Source organism: Lithobates pipiens, unplaced genomic scaffold, assembly GCF_037356315.1.
Source record: "Lithobates pipiens isolate NorthernLeopardFrog02 unplaced genomic scaffold, aLitPip1_a1.2 Scaffold_25, whole genome shotgun sequence".
NCBI lineage: Eukaryota > Metazoa > Chordata > Amphibia > Anura > Ranidae > Lithobates > Lithobates pipiens.
In genome coordinates, this window is record NW_027507787.1 from 195,082,359 (window position 1) to 195,102,662 (window position 20,304).

A 20,304-nucleotide genomic window follows, 5' to 3' on the forward strand; every position below is an offset into this window, starting at 1 on the left:
GAAAGCCACACAAACAGTGGGAGAACATGCAAACTCCATGCACATGTTGTCCTGGCTGGTATTATAACTGAGAACCCCAGTGCTGCAAGACAGAAGTGCTAATCACTAAGCACCCCTTTACATCAGGTGTGACTTGTCATGCATCCTATTTGCCACTATGGAACCATTCAAATCAGTGTGACATGAGTTGCAGAGACTTTGAAAAAGCTTCCTGCAATATTTTTGTGCGATTTCATGTTGCGACTTGCATTGACATCTGACATCATGTGCGACTTGCATTGGTCTCCACGAATAAGTCTTTTTACGACTAAACGTACGTCAGGTGGCAGACGTGCTGACGTCATTGCGTTACAGCGTAGGTTGGATGGGCGATTGCATGCCGGCCAGCATTTTTTATGGCCGTTTTTACTGCTTTCTATGTAAGTGTATTTCTTTACTTTCATTAAATTTGTTATACGGAATTATGCTATGATGAGTCTTCTTCCCATTTCCCTAGGATCCCGAGTACTGCCTTTCTGCTTCACGTGCTGCTGTTGACGATCCCGGCCTGTTTTATTCAGTAAGGGAGCCTACTGTGATCATGGTCTTAGGAGGTGCTGTGAAGATTGACTATGGGCATGAAACCGCTTGCCTTTTGGTAAGCGCATATTTTGTGTGGTGGTGGTCACGATCCTTGGTGTTTTTTGGTTGCACAGAAAATCGAATACTTTTTTTTTTTATTTATTATTTTTTTATTTTTACATTATTATTACACTCATTATTACCACTATTTTTTTTATTATTACCACTAATAGATATATATTTACATTTTATTTTTATTGCTACTATTAACTTAATATGTTCTATTTTTTCATGAATTCTTATGAATTTTTACTTTTTTATCAATTTAGGTATTTATTATGTTCTCACTGCACTATTTTCATGTATTGGACTTTTTTTTATCACTTCACTGGGATTTTGTTTATTTCATTATTACCACTTGTTATTTATAATTATTTTTATAAATTATGTTATGTTTGATTTATTAGAGGGGTAGATCAATTTTTCTCACTATTATTGCAATCAATTAATTAATCACTCATAGGTGTTTATATTTAATTTATTTACAGTATAGTATGTATGTGCGCGCCTTTTTCCTTTTGTTATCTGTGTTTAAAGTCGCACAAATGTCAGCAAGCCGCACATGAAGTTGCACTGATGGGGGGCTATAAAATTGTGCTGAAGTAGAGCGACTTCAAAGCCACACCTGATGTAAACTGGGGCTTATACCGCTTTCCAAAGATCGAATTGTCCGGCGGACTTGGTCCGGCAAACAATCTGCCGGACTTTGTAACGAACGGACTTGGCCACACACGGACACTCTGAAAGTCTGGCGATTGCTAACGCGGACTAGAAAAAGGAAGTTCAATAGCCAGTAGCCAATAGCTTCCTTCTCGTACTTGCTTCAGAACATGCGTCATTCTTAGTCCGCCGGACTAGCACACTGACGAACGGATTGTCCGCTGAAAGCCAAGTCTGGACATATTTTGAGTCAAAACTACTTTCTAAGTCTGCCGGACTTTTACGATGAAAAAGTCTGCTGAAGCCCACACACGATCGAGTGGTCCGGCGGACTTAATTCGATCGTGTGTACGCGGCATTGGGCTGCATTCACATCTGCACAGAATGCGTGAAAAAAAAACTTGCGTTACACTTGTGCTGACATTTGTTGTTAGAGGCATCGCCAAATGTGGCAAGCTGACTTTTCTTTTTTTTGCATGCGTCAAACAAAGTTTGTGGGACGCAAGGTGTGAGCGGAGCCTTAAGGCTCGTATACACTATAAGAAAATCAGGCGAACATTTTCATCCAAAGAATTTTCGTATAGTTTGTACACAACTTTCGACAGCCAATTCCGACTTCTTGGACAGAAATTCCCGAAGGGACAAACTCCAAAATGTTTCTCGTTTGGGAAAAGAACGAACGATTTTCATTTAATGTGTACCGAGAAAAATCATATAAGTAAGATTATGCATGATCAAAAACAATAAACAACAACAACAACAAAAAAAGAAAAACGAATTTTCGTTTCTTTCTGATTTGCTGTGGAAAAACTAGGAAAATCTGATGATTGGTTTTCTTTTATTACATTAAATTCTGGTATGAATGGAAGTTCCTGAAAGAAATACACACTTTCCTGTCATTGCGGCTGGAAATGAACGCAGTAACCATATGAAAAATGAATGTTCCAAAAAGAAAACATTTCAAAACAAAATCCTAGCAGTGCATGATGATCCACCGAAACCACTATCATGACCTTCTCCTTTATTGGGGGGTCCAGAGACCAGGTGACATCACAGGGAGCTCCTCTGACGTCAGCAGCCCCTACATGGCCCAGGTAATGTAGCTCACCTCCCCCTTGCAGCAAGAAGGGGGAATCAGAGGAGAAGGAGATGGAAAATAGAGAGCCAAGGCGCACATAGCATAGTAATTCCAATCCAAACAAACCATCCCTGTGTGCAGCGATGTGTGCCAGAGGAGAGGAGGAGGGAGGGGTGGGAGGGGCGCCGGCAGGAGGCGGGTGATGGGATTGGTGGAGGGGAGGAGTAGAAGGTCAGCTTTCAGGCACGGGGGGTGTGTCTTGGGGAGGAGGATAGGGCTGGCAGTGAGTGGGGGGGAGGAGGGAGAGAGAAGTTTCATCCACTTTCCATTGCTCCTTAAACACAGGACCTGCGCGGGTCACCCCTCTGCTCTCTGTACACGTTGGGAAGTCTCTATCCTCCTCCTCCTCCTCCTCCTGCTGTGGGCTATGTGGCCGCTGTGATCAGAGGGGTGCACGGCCGGCCGGAGATGCTACATCGCTCGCTGTGGATTGTAGATACTTGGATTGCAGCTCTGACACTCACCATGGATGGGGGGATCGGGATATTTCCCCGCTGCTGAAGCTGGGCCCCGCTGTGTGAGGATTACACCACTGGGCTGACATCGAGGGGACCCCCCCCCCCCAAATCTGACAAATCTACCCCATCGTCCGATCTCTGCACACTGACAGGTAATCCACATAGTGCTGCTTCCAGCGATCTCATCCGTGTGTGTGTGTGTGTGTGTGTGTGTGTGTGAGAGAGAGAGAGGGGGGGGGGGGGTCACTCTACCATGGATATTCCCTTCATACCTACCCCCCCCCCCCCCAAATATACTCTGTACAATCACATCGTCCCTAACCCTATACACTCTGATTGTACAATCACATCATCCTTGATACCCCCCATACAATCTGTACATTCTCACATCACCCCCCCATACATTCTGTGCAGGGGGGGTGGTAGGGATGAGATGATTGTATAAATCATCATCCCTGACCCCATACACTCTACCTCTGATCGTACATTCACATTGCATCATCACCCCATACATATATTATAATTGTACATTCCCATATTACGTATTCAGTTGTAGCTAATCGATTACCCAATAATCATCAGTTGAATTTATCTGATCACCCCATACACTTAACCTCATTGTACAATCTCATCATACTTATCAGTTGTACCCCCCCCCCCCCACGCTGTCTGATTGTACATTACCTTCATCTTTATCGCTTGTATTTCAGAGATTATCGAATGACCCCACACACTGTAATCTGTTTTTGAATATTGCTATAAGTTGTAGCAAACCAGTTTTAAGATTCGCCATTAGGCTCGGGGGTTTGTACCCCTTTTAAATGATATGGTTACCCCCATAAACTATTCAATCTCCTCCTTTTTTGGATCTACTGTCAACTGTGTAAGTACAAAGGTACTGCCTGATTTTCATAGCTTTGGTGAAGTTGAAGCAGATTGTACAATCAGATTGTATAGCGTTTGGTTAGAAATTTGTCTGATTGCACATTACTATCATACTTGTAAGTTGTATCTGAAAGATAAGATTAACCCCATACACGTTCTTAGCATGTATGTCACCGTCCTATATGTAGATCATAATCTGCTGTATCTGAGAGAATAGAATAAATGTGTAATGTGCTGTGCCAATTGTTGGCGCTATGTAAGTACCAGTAATAAATATTGCCCCATACACTCTGATTGTATGCTCCTATGTTACTCATCAGTGGTATCTGAGAGAATATCGAATTACCCCGTACACATTCCATCGTGGTTCATCATCGGTTTGTATGTGAGAGCTGACATCACTTGAGATCATACTCCGCTGTATGCCTTTTATACTTCACGTTTTCTCAATACGATTGCACATTCTGATCATACTCTCATTTTTATCTCAGAGATGATAAAGTTTCCCCATAAACACAATCTGATCATATGTACCCCTTATATCCTACATATTGTAAGATTCCCCCCCCCCCCCCCTTACACAATGTACACTATATCTGAATGGTAGGATTGTGCCATACACACAATCTGATTGTACAGGCTCACTAAGCCCCCAATACTATATCTACACATCACATTCCTAAAGCCTCCACTCCAGTGTTCTTATGCTGTGATGTATGATATATAATAGGTAATCTCTGCCACCTCATTAGCAGGTCCATAAATCATAATATGAATGTAAAGACATAGAGAACATTGTACAATTCTATCATTTCAATTATCTATAATAACATTGTCCTCTCCAATCATCATGCTTTCATACAAGCCTTATCAAACAGAAGACTGGATTGTGTCTTGTGTGCCCAATGATTTTTGTCTAAAGCTGGCCATACATTATACAATTTTTTTATTTTTTTTTCTTATTCAATTTTCTTTTAGATTTACCTTCAACTATGTAATGCAAGAGCCTGCCTGATTGCTTACAATTTAAAGTGTTTAGGTTTGCCCCAATATTATATAGCATTGGTAAATAAATCTAAAGGAAAATTGTATAATGTATGGGGAGCCTTCGGTTTTGTGAATTGTACAATCCAGTAATAACGTGTGTGTGTGGTCAGCATTCTGATGATCTCACCAGCCCATCAGACTGGCTCACTCCATAGGGACTTGTCCTTGTAGGTTGGAATCTGCCATTGGATTAGCATGCCTGGAACACACGTTATCACTTGGAACAAATATTTAACAGAAGAGAACATTAGACAAAGGGGGGGCGATGAGCTCCAGATCTTGCTGGCGATGTCGGGAATATCAGAATCCTTGTAGTTATGAAGGTTTTCTGGTCGTTGCTCCAACATTTCTCTGACCTCGGTGAAGGTTTGGCATGGCATTTGTATGTGGCGTAGCACAACTTGGGTTAACCTACCTGGGCAGGTGAACCTGACTGTTTTTTCACGTGGGCGATGGAAGACTTAATTGCTGAAAAATGGAACAATAGCGGAGGGAGGACCCATGTTGTCATTCTTTTAAAACTCTGCTTTAGATCTCCTGCTTCACTAGGTTTGCCTTTTGTGCATAAGCTTTATTTTATCCTATGGGACAGGCTGGAGAACAAGTTTTTGTTGCAAGTAAAAGGGAAAAAGTTCTAAGGAGAAGCAAATAAGTGAAAACGTTTAAACAGTTGTATCCCTTCTAGACTCAGCTGTCAGATAGAAGCCACTGCATTGTTTGTGTTTTGGCTTTAAAGTATCTAAACCTAAACATTTTTCTTTGTGTTTTGCATAGAGTAGATCAGGATTAGAACCTGGTCAGGTTTCACCCTCTCTGTCTGTCCCGGTGACCACTGTCAAGGGAAACATGATGGCAAATCCAGACCAAGGATAATATTCCAATGGTGACATTTTGTTCTGGTGACAACTTTTTGAAGATTTTACTCACTTTGGAGAGATTTATTTTTTATTTTTTGTTGTGTTTCTTGGATGTAAAAGAGTGGAATGTGGAATTTCCAACTCTTCTATCCTTTACTAAAATAGCTTGAGCTATAGATACTCTTTAAGACTGGATTCACACCTATGCAGTTTTAAAGCTTTTTGCAGATTTGCACTACAGAACGTGTTCCATAGGAAACCATGTAAAATGGACTGTAGTGCAAATCTGCAAAATGCAAACAGCACTGAGGCTGGATTCACACCTATGCACTAAAAATGCATAGATGCGAATCCAGCCTTAAACTGCATAGGTATGGATCCAGCCTTAAAGTGGTTGTAAACCCTTACAATCAACTTTGACCTACAGGTAAGCCTAGATTAAGGCTTACCTGTAGGTCCAAGAAATATCTCTTAAACCTATACGGTTTAGGAGATATTTACCCGAAGACAGCCACCGCTGCCTACGGCGCATGCGCTGTAGACAGCAGCGCGCAGGCGCACTGGGCAAGCACAGATCGCAGCTATATGCTGCGACTGTTGGCTCCCGTGTGCATGCACGGGAGTGACGTCATCGTGGCTCCAGCGAATCACAGCACCGGAGCTGCGAGACCCGGAAGTCTCTCCGGGATCCATGGCAGCGGCGAAGAGGAAGACGGAGGACCGCTTTGTTCTCAGGTAAGTTATTCATAATGAGCTAGAATGCTATGCATACTAGCTCATTATGCCTTTGCATTACAGGGTGTGCTTTAAAAAAAAAAAAAAAAAAAAAAAAAAATTTGCCTTTCGTAAATAACCCCCACGGTCTAAAATGAGACGTTTGTTAGTGGTCAGATCATCAGGTTAGGATAAAATAAAGAAATAAAAGTGTAAATAAAATGAATGCAGCCATCACATGTAAGAAATAGTAACCAGCAATATGTTACTTTTTTGTGTTTTAATACAACTTTAAAGTTTTGGATTTTAAGTGAATACAGACTTTAGAAACTATAACCCTTGTCAGATTTTGTATTGGAAATGTGACATTCCTAAAACTGCTTTTTTTTTCTTTCACAGTAGTTCCAACTTTCCCATCAACATGGTGCTTTTTTTTTTTTTTCTGCCTAAAGAATAAAAAGTGCCCTAGGGCAGCTGCATATATTTCATTCTTCAATTCAAAGTTAAATGAAAAGTCTTGGGCTGAATAGGTTAGACTGACTGGTTATAAAACTGTCGTAACCAGTGACAGATTTACACAGTCTGGGGGTGAGCTGGTGGAGGATGACTGTTTTACTCCAGCCTGGACCCTGCTAGGAATGTCACATCTCTGTGTAGTGTAAACCCATATTTCACCCTGAGAGGCCTTTTTTATGTTCATTATAACAAAGGAGCTCTCTCTGATACAGTGAAAGTCACCAATCACTCTTCTGTTAACTGTTTACAGTCAAAGGTAAACTTCAGCCTGAGACTCAGTCAATGGATGCATTGATACGGGATGAAAGCAAGGTCATAGAGACATCGGGGATCGTGACATATTATTGAACCGTTTTCTGTGTATAATCAAACACGGCTCCCGTCCTTGGCTGATTGTAGATGGCATGGTTGTTGTTGGTGGCATACACAGGCAAATTGTTCTTAGATAATGGCGAGTGATTGGCGGTGTGTGTCGAGTGGCTGAGATTGTTTGCTTGTTTCCTTTTTTATTTAGAAAATGTGTAGAGCAGCTTTTCTCGACCAGGGTTCATCTAGGGGTTGGTAGGGGTTCCTTGAGCAATGAGAGATTTCTGCCTTTTAGAGCAACCACTGAAACCATTTATCTCAGCTATCTGTAAAAGGGGCATTCTTCCCACTGACCATAACACTAATATACAGTGAGTTGTAGATTTAGTCATTATCAGTAGGGGGTTCCCTGGTACCAAAATGGTATCTCAATGATTCCTCCATGTTAAAAAGGGTTGATGCAGGTGTCTATCACGTGTTAAAAGATATCTGTTAAAGCTAAACCCCAGGGAACGGAAAAATACTCCCCTGCAGTCGGGCAGCCCTTGCACTGCAAGAGTTAAATACTTGTGTAGGTCTAAGAGGCACCAAAAGCAGCACTTTTTACTTCTACTTTTTACTTTTACGTAAGATCGGTCCCTACCACCTCTTCTACCCTAGGCTCCGGCGGTCACAGGTCCTCTGACGTCATTAAGTGCAATGTAGAGCCTATAGCTCAGTGATAGCGAACCTTGGAACTACACTTCCCATGATGCTCAACTACACTGCAGAGTGCAGGAGCATCATAAGAAATGTAGTTCCAAAACATCTGGGGTGCCAAGGTTTGCCATCACTGCTATGGCTCAACATTGGATGCAAGAATGCTGATGGTCTATCCCCAACCTGAGAGCAGGGGAATAGAGTAGAGCATGGGCAGATGGGGAAGCAGAGGATCATGCAAGTAAAATCTGCAGTTTCTGGTCCACTAGACCTAAAATGAGCCTAAAAAATGCAGCGTATTGACAACCCCACTGTAAAGGAGTATTTTTCCTTTCCCCAGAGATGGGATTTAAGTTGCATTGTTGATCACAATAGTTTTTTGGAATGGCGTACGTTTCCAGCAGGCTGAGAGATCTTGGCTGTGCTAACTATTTGTTTGCTAGCACTTTTTCATGTGCTAAGTTTTTTTTGACTTTGGATAGCTATAGGCATTACATGGCTAAAAGAAAACTATGGGGGAGATTTAATAAAACTGGAGAGTGGAAAATCTGGTGCAGCTCTGCATAGAAGCCAATCGGCTTCTAGGTTTTATTGTCAAAGCTTAAATGAACAAGCTGAAGTTAGAAGCTGATTGGCTACCATGTGCAGCTGCAGCAGATTGAGTGCTCCAGATTTAGTAAATCTCCCACATTGTTGATTATTTAAGCTTTCTGTGGTGGAGAATAATCAGGCTTATTTAGTATAACAGTGCAAAGAACGGGGAAAATATAAAAAGTGTAATGACCCCATAGAAATTGGGGTCCATTTACTGTAGTGTGCTTGGAGGTGATTTCTGCTGGCCCTAGGTTGCTGTACTTTGGACAACCTCGTTTCTCTTTGCCATGTGTTTCTGAATATGCTCATGTTTGTTGTGATTATTCAGCTCCATTACTCTCTCCAGGTACAGAAATGTTGTATCGGATAACTGTCATCTAATGCCTATAGGAACCTGTATGGTGACAAGAGCAAATGAGACCGGTTGATGGGCAACCTGTGGTTTTCTTTGCATGGCCAATCGGCAAACACTGGACTGGCTTCGTTATGATGCACCTCAGGAGTTGAGTAACATATGCCAACTGCTGCAAACCTTTAGCTTTTATAATATACTCAGTGTTCAGATTCCTACAGGGTTCTAAATGGTCCTTTCAAGCTCCAATCTGAAGTGTTTGGGGGGCAGAAAAGTGCTATCTAATTAAAGCAATTATCAGCGTGCTCGGTGAACAGAGTGTTTTGCTGTAAAACCAGAATGTCTTTGTATGAAGCGTGTATTGTGCAGTAGCTGCTTGAATGTACATTGTGTGTTGGCATCTGCAGAGTGCAGTTGTATGTTCGTGTGAAATTTTGCATTCTTAACCTACATGGTAAAGTGTATGTCATGTCTCTAGTACCATTCAGGTCTCATTGTAACTTTTAATGGGGGGATGCAAAAGCTCCTTGATTTGGAAGCAGTGAGTGACTAAGAAGGGGTTGCCCCCTCTTCTTGGAATGCCAATTAAAATGCAGATTAGGACGGTTTTGTGATCTCTCCAAAGCTTTAGAAATAAATCTATGGTGGGGTGTTGAGGGAGGAGGCCAGGTCCCCTTGGAGCTAAAATGGGAAATTCTATATGGGATTTGCAAGCACAATTAAAGATGATGAAGAAGCATAGCCTTCGAGGGATTTAGCGAAGGCAATGGAGCAGGGGGTTAAACCTTCTCCTTCTTCTTCTTTTTCTTTTTTTTTTTTATTTTTTATTTTTTATTTTTTTTCATGGAGGTTTGAAAGCTCATTGGGTATTACTGTGTTAAAAGGAGCACGTTGTTGGAAGAAGGTGCTGTTTTAATGAGAAGCAATGTGCTTATAATTGGGGTCCTTGCTGTAGAAAGTGACTGGCTCAAGTACTGGACTTTATTATAAAATAGTTGTATGGATGAGAGAACTTGTCCTGTCAATGTCAAAAAGAGAGGGGTGCCCAGTTAAAGGCGATGTGCCTATTACAGATTTTTCTTCTCTGTGTAACTGGAAAGAATTTTTTTGGTAAGAATAGGCACTTTCCTCAGGGTGTCTTTGTCTCTGTACAGCGAAGTTCTGACAAAATTTCTTTGCTGCAGGTTTTGTTAAATTAACATTTTATGGTTATTCCTGGGCTATTTAGGTCAAAGAGGGGTTTTGTCCATTGAGTCATGGCTAGTTTTGTCTTGGGATGATGGAGGAGGGGGGGGGGGGGGGTGGTGGCTGTTAGTCCAAGCGTAGCAGCACTTTTTAGACGTTTTATGCAAGACATAAATAATATTTATTGACCATCCTGTCATAGAATACCTGAATTATCAATTTTAGTGAGAAATCATACATCTTGCTAATTGTTTTGGTGCAATTTGCAGTCCCTTATTTCCATTTGTTTTACTGAATGTTGATATAGAATCCGCATTCCAGGAACCTATGATTCCCTCAGGGCAACAATGAAAGTTGAAACATTACCACTTTGGACGTAGTGGTTACTTCCAAAGCCTGTATGTACCTAAAGGAACACAATAGCTAATGTACAAATTCCAAGTTTGTGTAATGTTGCCGGTGTTTTATCAGATTAGGCAACCCGTCATGTTTTGTAACGAAAGTGGCGTTCCATCGCGGTTACCTTGCTACACCCCGCAGTCGTCCACAGTAAGGATACTGTGAGAAAGCGGCAAGCGGACATTTTGTTACACCCACCGGAGTCTTGCAATTCACACTTGTTGTTAACAGTAAACAAACCTTATATTAGTGAAATACAGTATCTTTATATCTGTCTGGATGTTGAATTTTCAAAGCAGCGGCGTTCTGTCAGATTAGCAAACTCTGAGATCAGCAGGCTTGCCGCTGTTTTTAAAATTCATCATCCAAACAGTCAGATGGATTTAAAAATACTGTATTTCACTATATAAGCTTCATTTACTGTTAAAAATAATAATGTCAAATGATTTTGGTTGGTGTAACAAGATGTCTGCTTGCCGCCTTCTCACTGTATCCTTACTGTGGACGAGCAAGCTGGCCGCGACAGAACGTCCCTTCCGTTACAAAATCTGACGGGTCACCCAATCTGATGAAACACCGGGAAGCCAACTATTGCCTGGCCATGTTTGATTCTTGTCAGCCCAAGAGATGTACTTTTGCTAAATATGTTAATATTGTGGTTTGAAGCTACTAACTGTATAAGCAGTGAAGTCAAACAAGTTGCTTAAATAACTTGCAGCCAATGCGGCGTTGGCTTGTCTTTAAATTTGATAATGGTATTCTTTAATTGTATCTGTTGTCTGCTGCAAATTTGTATTAAACGTTTTTAAGGAATTTCAAGAATTTTATTTTAGGTTTGGCTATCACAAGTACTGGGATGTAATACAACAGATCTGCAACCAAACCGAAAACCTGAAAGCTGATTAGTGTATTTTCACATCCTTTATTTAAAAAAAACCAAGTGCCACGCATGCTCAGATCAAATTCCTACATCAAATCTATTGGCTACTAGCCTGAATGTAGTCCCATCGTAACGAAATTACGTCATCACATTCTGAATGATCAGATTTTTCGACAACTTAGTCCGACCGTGTGTATGCAACAGTTTCGGACAAGATCCGAGGGATTTGGTTGTCGAAAACTCCGACCGTGTTTACAGGGGCTTAGAGGATGGAAGAAAATTACCTAGTACTTCTAAGTATAAGGATCTTGGTGATGGTTGGTAATTGGACATTCGGCACTATCATGAGGGGTGGGATGAGTTTTACTCTATATATTCACTCCTGGAAGCCAAACGCACAGAAGGAAAGGTGAGTATATGCAATTGGGGTGGTAAACATTTTAAAGAGGAATTCTACAAATGTCTGCTCCAGTGATGAGATGTCTATGAGCACCTTTGCCAATGCCCTTCCTCTTCTTACCAGCTTCTTCTGTGTTGAAGATCTTCAACCATCATGATTAGCCAGGCGGGGATTAAGTACGGTAACTCCAAGATATGTGCATAAAAATCACTTCATCCTACCACCTCGTCGGGTGGAATTATTATTTTTTTTTTTTTAAATCCCTGCTCACAAATGTTATATTTTTGGCCAAACTTCCACTTTAAGTAACCCCGTGTCATTACCCTGCATGAACAAAACAGTCTCCCTTTTAAATGTAAAATTAAGCTGCATGTATAGCCCAAACATTTTTGTAGAGAGGGGAAGGTTTTAAAAAAAAAAAAAAACCCTACCAGTTAATGGTTTTTGTTTCTGTCTCATTGGGGAAGCTTCCCTTCACTTCCTGCCCCAAAATTGCAGCAGGAAGTAAAAGGAAATGCCTACAACGTGAAGGGAGTTTCCTTTACAGGGGGTTGTCACTCAGACTTTTTTTTTTTTTTCTTGATTATATTCAGAACAAATTGAGATAGCTAATCTACCCAGTGGGGACATAGATGGCAATTTAACCTTGGATATAAAACCTTTCCTATCTCTACGTACCCTTTTTTTTTATTTTAACCACTCAATCCCTACACCAGACCAATTCTCTTGTGCTCAGTCCTGCACCCAAACTGTTAAGCTACAGATCCTGATCCCCTGTGGCTTTGTTTTTCCCATCTGAATGCAGACAGTTGCAGTAATGGTCAATACACAAAGGAGCTGTGAGACTTTTATTGTGCTAAGCTCATCAGTACCACAAAACAATACATAATGAGGGGTGGGGTGCTGGATTGTCCTCTGTTTTTTGTTTTGGCTTTTCTTTTTCTTTTTCTTTCTTGATGCTGTAATGAAACTGGTCTAATTTTATTAATGGTCCCCCTTTGTCTCTGATTTAAGTACATTTTCAGCATTATCCAATTAAAAAAGATGTGATTTGCAAGAAAGTTTTGTATGTGTTGGCATCTTTCTAGCATTTTTTTTCATGCATGTGTGCCCTTTCCATAGGTTTAATGGAGTGTTCGAGATATTTAAAAAAAAAAAAATTAGTTTATTTTGTTTTGTTAAAGTTGATGTAAAACCAAACCAAATGCCATTTTAGTTTGCTAAAGCACATATTGGCATTAACAAGTTTCTTTTTAACAAAATAGTTTTTTTTTTTTTGCAGTCCCTTCTACATACATACATACTTACATACTTACATACATACTTACATACATACATACTTACATACATGCACAACTACATCAACTCTTTTTCCAAGCTGCATGGAAGGGTGGGCTTTCTGATGGTCCATGCCTGTGTAATGTATGTTGAAATGAGAAGTACAGCCAAAGTGTGTTTGTTCTGCATGCTTGTAAACCGATTTTCAGCAGACAGCGGGCTGAAGCCTGCTGTCGGCTGATGTTACTGAGCCAGTCAAGACCCAGGAAGGATTGTGACCATATGGTCAGAATTCGCCCACATGCCTGGTCTGGTGCCTGGCTCAGCCTCTCACCGAGCTGCACAAGTAGTTCGCTGATGCCATGCAGTGTAAGCTGTCTGCTTGTACATCATACGGGCAAGCAGTTTTACACCGATGGGGGGAAAAATCGATGAACTACCAGAGCGCTTTGGTAGTTCATTGAGAACTACAAGCTGACAGCTGCAAAGGCTGTTGTGGTTGTAGTCTAGTGACAGAACACTGTGAATGAATGAATGATGAAGCCGAGTGTGTGGAGCCCTGCACTCCCGTGTTTTTCTTTTAGAGTGTGGTAATGAGCAGGGCTAGAAGATACCACAGCCCCCCCCCCCCCCCCCCCCGGCTGCCAAAACAAGGGATCTGGTTGGGGGCTGGTATGATTGTGAAATGTAACATGTTACAAAAGGTGAACTTTTAATTGGAAGTACATGTTAAACGGTGACCATGCAGGAGCACCACTAAGACTGGGCAGGGTGTTGTCGCCCTGTAACCACATGTGCCTTGATTGAGGACCTTCATGGTAGGCTTGCCAGGAAAAGGAGCTAGCCTATTAAAAACCCATATGTTGCTTTATTGAACTAACAGTTGGATTTATATTTAATTTTTATCCATTTAAGGCTTTGTTTACCCTTCTGGTTGGGGGAGGGGAGTTAGATGGTAAAAACATGAGGTTAAGCTGCATTTTTACTGCTCCTCAAGCTGCAAAGGCCCATGTAGATAAGCCCTAAGGGCAGATATACATGGATTGAAATTTGGCTGGTCCCTGCAGACTTTCGATCCATGTATGGGCGGGGAAGTTGTACAAAAGTGGATTTACTAATTGACTTCTGTACAACCAGCCTGTTTGGGTTTTCCCAAACGATTAGTGCTGCCGGCTATAGCCATCAGTACTGATCAGTCTATTCTGATGGCGGACAAGGCTGTGGAAGTGCTGCTATCCTCCTTTTTTTTTTTTTTCCTTTTCTACCTGTCAATCAGTCAGTCGGCCAACCGGGGGAGTAGGGTTGGGGCTGGCTTGGGTCGGAGCTCCGTGTCTGAATGGACACACAGAGCTGTGACTCGGCTCCAGTGCCCCCATAGGAAGCTGCTGACTGTGGGGGCACTCTATAGGAGAGAGTGGCCAGGAGCAGCACAGAGGGACCCGAGAAGAGGAGGATCTGGCTGCTCTGTGCAAACTGGAGGAGGCAATTTTTGTTCACTATGGTGGTTGGTTGCGTGAGGAATAAAATGATTAATGTATGGCCAGCCTTGGTGTGAAGTCTCTGTACTGGAGTTCCCAGCGTCACCTACTTGCTGAAAGCAGTTCAAGGGAACCTCAATCTTCCTATTTGATTCTTTAAGGTTCTGAAGAAAGCAATTAAAACGTATATGATCGCGATTGGGGAGGGGGCGACAGAGGTGTAGGAGGGAGATCTCAATTTCAGCTTCACAAAGCACAGATGAGATGCCATTTAATGTAGTCAATTATTGTTTTATAGCGTGAGATTAATTCAGATCTACAATACTTGTCTGGATGTTAAGCTTACCATACATTGTCTGACCTCCTGTTCAGCTCTTTGGGATGAGCAAGAAAAAAATGGTAGATTCCCCCATCCCTGCTAACAGTATGGATGGAGGAATCTTGCTGCCTATCTTATTGCACTGCACATGCAGTTCCCTGAATAAACTGCCAAACTGGTACGGTATATGATAGAATGGGATGCAGTGATTGTTCAGATACTTATTTCCTACCCAGCTTAGTCAAATGTTTTGTTTTTATTATATCAAGTTGGATGTGCTCGCAGGGTCACCCAATGTGCAAATCTTGGCAAATTTTCCAAGAATCAGCTGAAATTCAAGCCATCTACAGATCCCTTTAGGCACTGCGTTGCCAGCGATCTTTTGTTTCATCCCGAGGGAAGTAAATAACATTGTTACTCAACTGTGTTTAGTAAATTGAGCACCTCATTTAAGGACAATGCCAATTTTAATTACACTACACTTTTTTTTTTTAGAGAATCTGTCCTTAATGATAAACTCCAGGCAAACTGCAGAACATACAGTTGAAATTTGTATATCGGAACGGTTTTATCTGCCAAAAGATTTTAATCCATTTTTGTCCATTCAGTCTTGAAATTTACACTCCCTGTCAAACGGCACAGTCAGATTGGTGACCTGACTTTTCTGTTGAGATATGCAGCTAGATTACCTCGACTAGCAAGAAGATTGTTGTATGCAGATATCTACAAACGTGTTAGGAGTCATACTGTAAGTGAGAGGTGTTCCTTTCCAATTCTAGTTGCTCAGCAATAGCAGCATAAATGTCGACCGTCAAAACCATTTCTGCCGTGTCTGTCTGTTTCCCTGTTGCTTTCTGGCTGAACTGCTTTATGGGAAGAACCATTTGGCAACTGCTTGCAAGTCTCAAATCACTGCTTCATTCTCCTACATACATGGCATATATCGTCATCAAAGTATGTAACGTACTCTAAAGTGCATGAATAGTCGGGGACAGCCTTCAGGCCTCTAGTTAAAAGGCATGCTTTGACTTGTACTTCCTCAGGATATAGATTTGAGTATTGCATAGGTTTTAACAATAACATAACTATAGGGGCCTGTAATCTTAAAATTCCTGAAACGTAGAATAAAATCAGCATGGTTACCTCCTTCCTAACAGTCTGAGATCAAAAAGTGAGTTATAATTTATTATTATAATTACTAATTGACCCTGCTGGTCATAATACAATCACTTAAAGCGTAACTCAACCTTTGAGAAAACCATTCCCCTCTGGTTGATCTATGTACATTGCAAGGATTAGAACAACCTTTGTTGCAGATTCCTACACTTTTTTTTTTTTTTTTTCTCAGAAGAAATCCATGTGTTTTGTGCTGAGTATTTTTTGATTGTGTGTGTGTTGTTTTTTTTTTTTTTTTTTTATTAATATGTCTAGGTGTTTTAAAAAAAAACCTTGCTGGAGGTAAATGTCAGTATTGCATGTGTGCGCTGTAATATTTTTGTTTTGTGCTGAGTAGGTCTAATGGGAGTAGTTTCATAATTAACTATCAGGTGTGCAGCTGCAGGGCACTAATGAGGAAATCTGCTGGGTCTACATCCCTTTAGACGTGCTTCTATTGAAAGTATGTCTCCAAAAATTAAATTTTTGTTCCAGGGGATGCCTGAAATCTGACTTGTATCTTGGGCAGACTTCTGAGAAAATTGAGCCAATCATGCAAGCAGGAAATTGTTTCTGGGGAGTGGCCAGTACACACTCTGTGTACAGAACAACTCCAGGTAGTCATATTACAATACATTCTCAGAAAATTACAGTGGCTGCAGATTGGAAAGGTCATTTTTAATAACATTATATTACAATATGATTAGTGATGCAATTATATATGCTATAGTGTTTTTTTTTTTTGTTTTTGTTTGTTGCCAGTTCTCCTCCCCCCCCCCCCCCCCACAAAAGTGCAATTACCCTTTAAGATTGAAAAAAGTTGGAACAACTTGCGACTTCACAGCCAGGTACCCACTGTGCACAAGCGAGCCACGCTGCTCTCCTGTGAATGGTTCTGTAGTCTCATCTGGGACCCTGTAATGTGTCTCATAAAGATGCGTGAAGGGAGGGGAAGAGGAGAACTTCTGGTCTGATTGCCTTGGCCTGTCAAAACAAGGTGCCCACTGTCCGCCCCCCCACCCCAAAAAAGTGCCATTTGCTGTGGTTTTTCTGTGCTTTTATCTTGTACAAGAAAATTGGAGAACGTGTGGCCAGTCTAAGACCTTTGTGTGTCACAAAATTGGTGGTGGTGCCTCAAAACACTTCCAACCATTGCTTGAGCTGCAACCTGACCCTTGAATGTACTTTAGATTTAGATGAGAAGAAGGCGGTAGCTAGAAAAAGCAGAAGGAAAATGTCACCTTTTTTTGTTTTCTAGTACGTATTCCAGGTATTTATTACCAACATCGTAAAACTATCTATGTCAACTTGCTGATTGTCTAACTGTCTTGCAATTAGCTCTCAAATCTTTACCATTGCTTCAATGACCTAAATGGGGAAAATTGGATTCACAAATTTTTTTTTTTTAGCAGCTCAACCTAACCAGCTGGCCTTGGAATATTTAAGTTGTGTGTTGGCAACAAAAAAATGCTCATTGTATATTGAGATAATGTTTGATTTGGATTAACAATAATGGGTTTAGTTTGGACTTTGCCATGCAGGGCCATGAAAAGGTTAGATTTCTGTTATCTTGTCCCTTCAGGGTACTCCCACCAAATCTAACTGCCCCACTCTTGTTTCTGTTTAGACAGAGCTGTGCTAATAGATGACTAGTGACTGGCATGTGTTAATTGCTCTTGTCCCCTTTAAGAACTCTTCCGAAAGAGAAAAAAAACAAAACGGTGATTTTGCAATGTTTTAGGTGTTAAAACACACAGACAGAATATAAAGTAATTAATGAAACAATTGACACTCAGTTGCTCATTATCATTGTATAGGTTACCATCAATGTGTGAAACTGGACATTGCACAGAATGCCTAAGCAATCTATAGAATGCTTTTACATAAAGCATGATTTTTTTTTTTTTTTTATATACTATATTTTCCCTAAGCATTTTATATAATGTAGAACAAGTACTGTTTGGTCAAAATGCCTAGATAAATTTTTGTATCTGTAATGTATAAGCAATTGCTTTTCAGTTCCAGGCTAATATGTTTTGTAGGTACGTGTACGCGAGGAAAAGTCAACTGAAATTTGGAGCAATGCTCTCTAGATTCTAGTGTGGCTGGTATCTCCTTGTGAGATTTGGAATCCTCAGGCTTTTTTGGGTTCCCCTGATGAGATCCAGCCACTGCTGCCTACAAGAAGTGAATAGAAGCTGGGGTGTAAAGTAAACCTTTTCAAATTTTTTTTTTTTTTTTTTTTTTTTTTTTTTTTTTATATTATAGGGCACCCTTTCAATTTAACATAAAGCGTACTTTAAGCTTTACTGTTAGCAGAAGGTTAAAATGTATGTCCAGTCAAAAACATTTTATAATAAAGGATTAAAGTGGGAGTAGAGTTGACTAAAGAGAAAAAAATCTTCCCTGTGCAAGGTCAAGTCCTCCTGTGCATTATGAAAGACTTCCCTTGAAACAAAGCCCTCCACCTTCGCTGCTGCTTCCATCCTCACCCGGACTTCCTTCCGGGTTCATAGGCTCCGGTCCTTTGAATGGACGAGCCATAATTATGTCACTCCCGCTTATGTGCGTCAGTTTACAGCACAGTGCTTTGAAGGAACGGCATGGGCATGCTGCTATTCCTTCAGCGTGCATGGGCCGGTGATGTCAGACACTGAACATCTAAACAGTGCACGTTTTGGAGATACCCTTGTAACTAGAGGTAAGCTTTATTATAAGCTTACCTGTAGGTAGAAGTGTCCAGTAGGTCTTTACTACCACTTTAAACTCCTGTCTTTTTTTTTTTTTTTTTTTTTTTTACACTGCTATCTGAGGATCCATTCGAGATTTATTTTCACCTTCTTTCCTGCTTACAATGGTTTCACTAGGAAACGAGGAAAAATATGCTAAGGGGCCACAGACCGAAATAAAAATTTGACAAGAATTTATTGGGTTTACCCTGTTGTACTAAAGAAAATAATTTTTAAATTCTGTCTGTCTTACCGTTGGAGAGTTCCACTCACTCCCTGTCTGGTAAAATGCTGTAAACCGGATAGGAAGTGAAGATAAATCTCTGAAACCTAGCCCTGAATAGCGGTAAAAACTTTACATGGGTTACAATTCTTCCTTGCTTAATCCAAAACAAATTGCGTGAGGTTTGCAGCATCTGCTATGTTATAGGGAAAATTTACTTATGTTAATTGTGCGTAAAGAAGTAACCTGAAAAAAAATTCTTCTAGCAGTGCACTTCCTGGTATGTGAGTGTGCCTACAGCCTCGTAAATGTATAATTACTGTCAGATCTTGTGTACTGCTCTCTCTGACTGCTAGTCTCTGGAGATTTGGTGTAAGATTTGAGGGTGTCACTACTGAGTTGCTCACAGTTCTGCTCCTTGCTGGGGTCTTTTGACATGAGGAAGCAAGGCTCTGCAGAGCGCTGTCTTACACTTACAGACACGGTGGAGACTGGGGTATGGCAGTTCAGTAATGGGGAAAGATTTGGACAGCAAAACTGGTGATTATGCCCTCAGTTAAGTTCCTCTTTAAGATTTAGGTCTTAGGCAAATGGAAGCCATTTTTTAATCTTTCTGGTGACACAACCCTCGCACTAAGAAATGCTATACTGGCACTAGCAATCAACCAGAAAATTATGGACCATTGCTACCATGTGTTTCAGCAGACTAATTTTTTTTTTTTTTTTTTTTTTTTTGAGTAATCATATAATGTTCATGCCCTTTGCTTATGTGGGCATCCTTTTATCCAGAGCAACCAGTTAGCCACTCAAAAAGTCCTAAGCCTTCCGAAAAAGAAATTGCATACCTACACTAATTTTCCAAACGGTTATTATGCGTATAACCATACTTTTATAATGTTGTAATATACCACAGTGGAGGAAACGTGGGTTACGAAAAAACATTTTCAGAAACCATTGACCTAAAGCTTGCATCTAACAATGGCCCCAGTGTCTGTTCGTGCATTTTAAAGTGGGTGGTATTGTATGTGGGAATAGTTATCATGTTTTGCTAATAAAGTTTCTGTTGTTATAACTCAAATGTTAACATAGAAGTTGAGTAACAAGGGAATGTATTGAGTAACTGCATGACCAGCACAATACAAACGTATTGTTATCATCCAGACCACCGCACAGGGGCCATGATGTCACTCCTTTTTTTTTTTTTTTCTGTTGTGGATGTATTTGGCTCTTTTCCCTGCCAAATCTCCTTGGTCTAATTTTCCTGCTTGAGCCAAGTCCTTCTGGCATAGTCCAGTGTGTGTGCTGTGCACAGGCAGCGAGATGGAGAGAAAGCAGGGTTTATGATTGTGACTATAGGGCCCTGCTTGTATTGATGTAAGTTTAGCAGCCTGGGCTTGAATGTAATTAATCA

At 40.8% G+C, this 20,304-nt stretch overlaps 1 protein-coding gene across 5 annotated transcripts in view; it reads left to right on the top strand.

Annotated features, from left to right (window-relative positions):
• The first annotated feature begins 2,675 nt into the window (after positions 1–2,675).
• Positions 2,676–20,304, top strand: part of FGFR2 (fibroblast growth factor receptor 2) — a 130,599-nt gene continuing 112,970 nt past the window's right edge. For 3 of the 5 annotated variants that reach the window (XM_077455382.1, XM_077455381.1, XM_077455383.1), the window contains exon 1: positions 2,677–3,029. The gene's annotated coding sequence lies outside the window, so the exon portion shown is untranslated. Of the gene's footprint in view, positions 3,030–20,304 lie in introns of all 5 variants that reach the window. The other 2 variants (XM_077455379.1, XM_077455384.1) reach the window with 1 other exon arrangement.